This window comes from Phragmites australis, chromosome 21 (assembly GCF_958298935.1).
Source record: "Phragmites australis chromosome 21, lpPhrAust1.1, whole genome shotgun sequence".
NCBI lineage: Eukaryota > Viridiplantae > Streptophyta > Magnoliopsida > Poales > Poaceae > Phragmites > Phragmites australis.
Genome location: NC_084941.1, coordinates 8,661,000 through 8,670,419, shown reverse-complemented (window position 1 = coordinate 8,670,419; position 9,420 = coordinate 8,661,000).

Below are 9,420 nucleotides of genomic sequence, written 5' to 3'. Positions count from 1 at the left end.
CAAAATAGTGGGTTATCTCCTCCTCTATATAACAGGAGATGTCCTATGAACAAGGTGAGATCGACAAAACCAAAACCACATTCTCCAGTTGCCGTTGCGCTCGCCGCTTTTGAGTTTTCCAACCCTCTCTCTATCGTGCAATAGATCGAGGGTGATCTGAGGCCTACACGAGGGACTGTGATCAGGTTTCTGGGAAGTGCACCCACGTGACCTCTCCTTCGACTTCCTCTGCAACATCTAAATCGACTTCTTCATCCGTTCGTCTTCCACCTAGCGGGATCCCCTATAAGTTCATCCATGTGCAATGACAATACATGTATTATGTTCTTTGTCTAACTATCTAGCATATGTTTAGGCTACTAGTAGATCTGTTATAATGTTTTTGCACCCGTTAGGAATCAAATTATGTGTCTGTTAATTTTACAACACATTCCTTGCCCCTTTCATCATCGAGTTCCAAACTGCAATGCAACATGAAGCAAGCCACTGCAGGGTGCGCGAGAACCCTGTGCTGAGGTGACCAAATCACAATCTTCCCCCTTTTCCCGATAGTGTCAAGAAACCCGTCAGGGTAGTAAATGACATCATCGACAAAGCCAGGGTGGACTACCTATAGAAATGTTCTCCCTGAGATCTCCATCCCACGAGCAATTTGTTGGAGTTGCTTGCGCCTCATCGAAATTGCTTCCCTGAGTATGTTGTTCAGGCATCGGAATATGTGCTTCTGCGCCTCGTCGGTGCTTACGTTGTTCTAGGCGAGTGGCACCAGGTTCATCTACAGGTTGCCTATCCAAGGGATCTCTTTGTCCATTGGCCAACCTACAATGGTGGACGAGGCACACCTGGCCCGGCGTCGCCTCCCTATCCTCTTTCGCCAGCTCCGGCGAGGTAGCCACACTACGTCAGAACAACACATTAGTAATAGGTGATAACCGTCATTAGTAACGGTTACCGCACCCGTCACTCTTATTGTGTCACTAATGATAAAACATTAGTGATGAGTTGGGATCCATCACTAATGACAATCACCAGTGACGGGTCATAATTGAGACCCGTCACTAAAATGCGTCTTTTATGGCCTGAGCAGGCCTGTTGTTCATCACTGTGACTGTCATTAGTGACAGGAGTATGTACCACCCGTCACTAATTATCAATCCTCAGTGACGGGTAGCTTTCCAACCCATCTCTGTGACTCGGTCATTAGTGACGGGTGTTAACCACAAATTGTCACTAGTGGTCGAGTCATTAGTGACAGGTGTATTTATTACCCGTCATTAATTATCTAGAACCAGTGACGAGTAACTACAACCCATCACTGGTGATTGAGTCATCAGCGACATGTTATAAGTCATTGGTGACGGATATTTTCGAACCCGTCTCTAGTGACTGAGTTCCAGAGACGGGTTGAAAAGCTACCCGTCACTAGGACTCGATCATCACTGACAGATGAATTTACTGCCCGTCACTAATATTCTCATCCCTCAAAGGTATTTATGTTTGTGTAGTGTTGAGAGACAAGTTTCTTCTTGACAAGACCCCGACATACAATCGAGAGGACGTCTTGATTGCCCTATGTGATCTGCCACTTGAAGTAAGGGTGGCGAAAATTCAGGTAATCTTTCTTCCAAATTCTTGCATATACAAAACTAAGAAACTCACATCCGGTAGTTGAATCAACCAGCTGGTCGATCCTCGGTAGTGGAAATTGATCATTTTGGCAAGCCTTGTTTAAATCATGAAGTCTACACACATCATCCACTTGTCGTTAGCCTTCTTTACTATGACGGGGTTAGCCAACCCCTTGGGATAAGTGACTTCTCGTCTGAAGTCTACCTTTAAGAACTAGCTTATCTCTTTCTAAATTGCTTCTCAATGATCACTAGAAAAATGATGGAGTTTCTACTAATTATGTTTAATCCAAGCCGAATAGTTAGTCTGTGCTCAATTACCTCCCTCAGGATTCCAGGCATATCAGATGGAAGCCATACAAACACATATGTATTCCCCTAGAGAAAGGTGATGAGCTCAAGTTCCTATTTAGGATCCAGCATAGAGCCTATCCGAACACACTTGGATGGTTTTGCAAGATCTAATAGAACATTCTTGATATCATCATTGAGCTGGAGTTACCTTAGGCCTAGAGTGCTTGGGCCGCTTTAGTATGACATTAAAATCATATAACGTCAAATGCTCAACTAACTCAAGATTTTTCTTGTTGCACTTCAGAGCCGTGCACTTATCTCCATGTACCGTGATGGCTCCATTTGACCTTGGAAACTTCATGCACTGGTATGCATAGTGAGTACTAGCCATGAACTTGGACATAGTTGGCCAACCAAGAATAACATTGTTTGTTGTCTCAAAAGTCACCATGTCGAACTTGATCTTATCTATTTGGAAATTCTCGGGTGTCCCAAAATTAACCGGGAATGAAACTTGGCTGATAGGTTTGGCTGAAGAGCCCCTAATTATACCATGAAAAGCATGCTTCATTGGCTTGATCATTGTTCTAGGTACCTATATAGCATCCAAAGTACCAAGAAACAAGATATTTAAAGAACTTCCATCATCTACAAAAACTCGGTTTACCTTGCAGTTGTTGTGGTAGGATTGACCATGATCAGATAATGACTAGGGTGACCGATCGGGTTGAGACAATCATTCTGATTGAACTGGATTGGGATGTCCGACCACTTGAACAATTGTGGCATGGAAGGTGTCATGGCACAAACCTCTTACTCGATACACTTGTACTATCGCTTTGAGTCATAGGTGGCAGATCCACCGAGTATATGGCTGATGCTATGATCACTATTGTGGAATGGCATATTTTTGTTCTCATCATCTTCTTCGCTCTATAGGGGTTTAGAGTTGGAAGAACTACTCGAGAACTTCATCTTTATATTCATCTCCACCTATTTAAGCACAAGATGACAAGTAGCCAAATCGTGTGTATCTGACTTATGAATAGGGCACAACGTTCTGTTCATGTCCTCCTCCGATGAGGGATTTTTGCCATTGCTGGGAAATCAAAGGGACTTGAAGTCCTTGACGGGAGTCACGACCATAAAGTTTGGTGTCTCAACCTTCTTATTGAAAGGATAATGATGTCACCTAGATAGGGGTGAATAGGCATTTTTGAAAACTTCGCCCCCTTGTTTAGTAGTTGGCCTAAACTTGCAGTGGAAATGATCTAACGGATTTTTCATAAGTAAAAACATAAATATGCTAGGCTCAACTAGTGCATAATCACCCTAAACAAATATGAAGGTTACAACCCTAAGGTGACAAATATTATTCAAATCTAGCAAAATATGCAAGAAACTCTAATTGGAAGGTCCGATTCTAATGATTTATATATATATAACTAGATTTAATCTCATGAAATTAAATCAATGCATATACATATAAGTATACAAGCAATTAAATCAATGTAATGCACAAGAGTAAGGAAACGCAGAGAAAAATGATTTGTTACCAAAATTCGGATATCCACCGATATCATATATCTCCATTGAGGAAGCTCGATCATACTTGAGTCAGATCTCTTTCAACTCTTTTCCTCACGAGGTTGCACGCATGCACTCCTCATCTCCACTATGGTTAACTCTTCATTCACTCTGGATATAGTGAGTTCCGCTACCATTTCTGGGCCTCCTCACAATCTTCACTTGACGAGATTGCTAGCAATCCACCACCAAGCATTCTAGGAGACGGTGGTCTCCAAGAGTAACAAACTCCAAACTCACAACCAATTAACGCTGAGTGCTTAAGGACACACAACTAATGTGACACGTGCAAGCAACCCAAGCTCCACACACCTCACACACATCACTCTATCCTTACTAAACCACAAAAGCTTGCTTCTCACAAATTCTTGATACAGAGGGGAGGGGGGCACTCAAAGGTGGAACACTAAGTTCTAACACCTCTCACAAGTACCACAAATGCAACCAAGAAACCAGCCTCACGCAAGGAGGCCAAGGGGTATTTATACCCCATTCTAAAAAAACTAGCCATTGGATACAAACTACATAGATCGAAACTTCTGATCCTCAGATCGGAACATCCAATCCCAAGAATCCCAACGGTTAGATCTAAGACATAGAGCACTCCCAGACTTCGTAAAAAGCACACATTGGAACTTCCCATGCTAGGATCAGAACATCCGATCCAAAACTAACTCAAACCCGAGAACACCAAATTTCTAAAAATTGGATGTTTTGACACATCAGAACTTCCGAAATCAGCACAGCTGATCCTTAGAAAAATGACGATAACTTTTGAACCTGATGTCCGATTTTGGTGATCCCAGACTCTACGAAAAGCTTACTCAGAGGGTTAGATATCCCAACTGATTTCATGATCTCAACCACATTAGATCAAAACTATTAACACTCTGAAAGTCGATTCAGACACTTCCACCTATTGTACAAAGTTTAATCCCCCAAGATTTAACTAGGTATCACATGAAACATGCCAAACACCACTAAGTCTTGGCCGCAATCAGTTTTCTCCACTAAGGTCGACAACAACAAAGGGTTAAATCTAAAATATCTTTTAGATACCTCGGACTCCTAAAACAAACTCTCAACATAAACCTATCCTGCACTAAGCACATGGTTTGAGCATTCGACACAATAATTGAGCAATGCTTTCGGCAACCCCTCGATAGTATGACTATCGATCCTATAAGCCGGTCTCTCACCAAACCCCTTGCGACCATCAAAACTAGAAAACCTATTCTACTTATACCTTTAACTTGAACAATCCTATCGAACTTGACGAACACATCATCTAAGTCCCGATGCTTCTCATAGCTCTTCAAGGATCGTCATCAACTCCTCTTCTCTTAATGACGATGATCATCCTCGCTTTCATCTTGATCTTCACTTATCTCCAAAAGCTAAATGAAGCTCTTTTGATAGCTTCCCATGCACCAAGCATAGGAGACTTCACTCTTCGCGTCATCTTCATTTGGTTCACCACCAAGGCATGAACCATAAGCATCAAGCATATAATCTTGTCTTGATCTTGCTTTTCCAAATTGGCATATTGAATATCTCAATTCAACTAATGTCTTCTTATGGAACCTAATCCCAACTCATTCTCAAGCACAAAGCACATGTGTTAGTCCATAAAACCTAATTGACAACTTTATACCTTAAGTCACTTGATTTTCACAAGTAACTTGGCTTTCACTCTTATTGTCAATCTTCATATGGAATATAACCCAACTCACTCTTAACCACATAGCACATGTGTTTGTCCATAAAACTCAATTGACAATCTCATATCTGTACTCACTTAATCTCCACAAGTGACTTAGCCTTCACGCTTATCGTCAATCTTCTTGAGCTTCTCCTTACCCAAGCATCACCAATAGCTCATTAATCTTGATGCATCTCTCTTGATCATTTGACATTCCTAAATGAATCCATGCTCAATCATCCATGCATCACCTATGGAACAACATACTAATAATTCTCAACACAATTGCTAGTCTATATGTATTATCATTTATTATCAAAAGCAGACTTAGGGGCTAGATAAACCTTCACTTATTTTTGGCCTTCTCGGCTTTCTTCTTATGATTACGCTTGTTGGCCAATTTGGAGGTCTCGTCCTCTAGGCTAGGCTGAGAAATCTTCTCCCTCGTATTGAGGGAATGATTCCACTTCACTGCCTTTGCTACTACATCATAGTTGTCGAATATCTCGAATAGCTCCTTGGCACTTAGAGCAGACGCATGAACATATCTTCAATTAGCCTTCTATTCCACACTCCTTGTTGGAAAGGTTGAATTACTGAAGAGTTAGTGATTTCAGAAATCATATTCCTAATGTTACTGAATCTCTTGATAAATTACCGTAGAGTGTCATTGTTCTCTTGGTGAAGGCAATGCAAGTCATCTTTCTTCCCAAGACACTTATAGGACCCCTAGAAGTTTGCCAAGAAAAGGTCACACAAGTATTCCCATGAGTAGACCAATTCTGCCAGCAAATTGGTCAGCCATGAATGGACAGACCCTTCAAGTGCTATGAGGAAGTAGTTGTCCATAATCTTCTCATCTCCCCCGATCGCTTGGACAGTTGTATAGGTCTGAAGTAATTCCAATGGATTATACTTCCATCATACTTTTCCAATGTGCTAGGTCAAAATCTATCTAGTTAGCATACTACTCAGAGATAGGGTTTGAAAACTTGACACCTGGTAATCACAGTAGTGCCTCTTTGATAGTTGGAGTCATAACCTCGACCGTCAGGAATTGCATTAGCATAATTCTTGGAACTTGGCCTGGTTCTTTGAGGAGACCTGTCTCAATTTCTCGCTCTGTTATGACGTTCATTGATCTTGTAACATAGATATAAGTCTAAATGGTTTTGGGAGGTGTTGCACGACATACCCGCTGATCACGGGTGTGCACTTTCTCATAGCCTAGTCTAGCCTCTCACCTCTGAATAGCGGAAGCTCAATTAAAACTATTTTGGCATGTGCTACTCTTCCAAGTAGTAGATCTAGCCAAGCTTGAGGCTTTTGCCCGTTGTTGTGCATCGGTGATAACCCCGGCAATATCTTCCAGCCATCGTGTCCCTTCTAGAGTATTTAGTCCTCCTTGAGGCGGATTGGAGAGTGGAGATCTCGCATCTTGTATGTGTCGAGTGGTGCTAAAGGCAAACTAGTTGTTGCCTTGTTGGCCCAACGAACCGATCATTAAATGACGAGGTGACATATGATGACTTCTACCATGTTGGTCTTAATGGACTCGATCCCTCTCATGGTGATGAGGCTTTCATGCTCAGAACTAGCATATGCTTGATTCTCTAGAGTATCAGCAGAGAGTGCATTGACATTGTAATCCTCCGTGTCTTATCCGTTTGTAGGTGCGCCAAATTTGGAGAAGAGGGGTTCATCATCTAGAATCTCGTTCTCTATGTTGGTGGTTACTTGGTAGCGAGAGCTATCAGAAGTTGAGACCACAATCATAGTCGGGTTTTCTAATCCACAAGACATATGATCACATGAGTAATCATCTTGACCAATAAACCCTAGGGTTTGTTGGTCAAAATTTACCATCGGAGATCGAAGAACCCTATCAACTCATCAATCTTTACTTAGATTTTAGGTCCAAAGTTGTCATAGAACCCGTCATCGGAATAGCCTAAAGACAGAGACTTGATGCCCTTAGTTCATAAAGACATGTCTTGTCATATCCCCATAGACGATGCCAACTGTTGATGTTTGGTAAAGTAAATTATGCAAATATTTATTTAAAGTAGGAATACCTGGTCATTAATTGTGCGTGTTGAAGAAGAAAACATGAGACTTTATATAGGTTTTGGTCTCTTCAGGATGTAGGGATCGGTGACGTCCTAAGAGGGGGGTGAATTAGGACACTTAAAACTATTTCAGCTCCAAAAACAATACAAGATAAACCTATATCAATTTCTATCTAAATATGCTCTAGGTTTATCTAGTGTGTCTACTCTACCGATCAAAGCGCTCGTAACCTATCTAAGAAGGTAAATTGCAAGTAAGTAAATGCGGAAACATAAATAAGGTAGAGAGAGTAAACTCGGCACAAGGATTTTTTTCCGTGGTATCGATGGTATGAATATCACCCCTAATCCATGTTGGAGCTCCACAAAGGATATGCTCCCGGTCGGCACCCGGTCACGGCCTTTGAGCCACCAAGTCACAAAGACAAGACCTCCACCCAAATGAGCCACCAAGCCACCAAGGCAAGGTCTCACCACTAGCCTCTCTTCCAGTTCCTCGCCGCCGTGATCACTTCGGAGCTTGAGCCACAAAGGCAAGGTTCTCCGCATCCCCGCACAATTGCCTTGCCGCCGCTCCACACCAAGTCGGAGGGTCAACAAGTTTACCGGCGAGTCACCAAGACTCCAAGGTGCTGACGTACCAAGAGGTATACTATTGGATCACTCCTTGATCCACTCTCTAGGTAGCAATCACCTAGCAACTCACTCTCTAGGCCTATAAGCACTAATCACTCACTAATCTTGTGCTTAATTGCCATGGATGATCGCTTTAAGCACTTTGGTGGCTTGGAGTCTTATCATGTGTATATGAACTTATCTGGACTTCAGCACACTTAAATGACTGAGTAGAGGGGTATTTATAGCCTCAAACTCTCGCACTAGCCGTTAACCTAATGGCTCTAAAAAGCTATTAACACCGGATGATCCAGTGAGAACAGTGGTACTAACACCGGATCATCCGGTGAGTACACTCTCACAAACTAGCCATTGGAACCCCACTCAAGCCTCTGTGAACACCGGATTATCCTGTGATAACTTACTGAACACCGGACAAATGCACCGGATTATCCTATGTGTGTATGTTCATTTTGATGCTCTCTCTAAATAATAGTCCGGTGTGTTCATTTTGTGAACATCGGATCATCCGGTGAGTATAGCAGAAGAAACTAGCCGTTGGAACCCACTCAGACTCATCTGTGAACACCGGATTATCCTATGATAACTTATTGAACACCGAACAAATGCACCGGACTATCCTATATGCATATCTTTATTTTGGAGCTCTTTGGAAATAATAGTCCGGTGTGTTCATTTTGTGAATACCGGATCATCCGGTGAGGCAAAAGATTCTGCTTCAAATTTTCTGTGAGCACCGGACTATTTTCATTGTACTCACTGGATTATCCTAAGTAGCATCGGACTAATTTTTATGTGAGCACCGGACTATTCGGTCAGGCAAATTTCAGCAGAATAGCGTTATGTATTTTGGGTATAACTTTTCGCTCCGTACTCCAATTTTGATGATCTTTTGCTCTATGAAAAGCTTGTGAAGAGATCTACAAGATTATATAGAAATTCATCCCATTTGATCACATCAAAATTTATGGAATAAGTCCAATTCATTCTTCTCTTTGTTCCGACTTCGGTGACTTCTCTTTTGTTGCATCCATGAGACCTACTAAAGCATATACTTGATAAACATGTTAGTCCCATTAACTATGTTATCATTAATCACCAAAATCATAATCATGATCTAATAGGATCATTTTCGCTACATAGGATAATAGATTTATGTCCTATTTCACCTTGATTAACCTCAGGAAAAAACAATTATGATGAGGATATGTATAGATTTAATCCTAAGGGACTGGCAAGTTCTCTAATATTCTAAGTTCTGACGCCCTTGTCAAATGAATCTCATCATGATATGACTCTATTGTGGATCTCAATAGGTTATTTCTGTCCTATTCGACTAGACTTGCCCTGTATTGCTTGTAGGGCTCCTCACTTGCAGTTGATTGTCTAGCCTGGAATCAGATTTGGCTTGAGATCCCCTTGACGTACCTCCTCCTCCTCCTTATATAGTCGAGGGTAGGGGAGTCGTACCGTACTTGAAGTTTTCAAGTGTAATCTTCTCTAA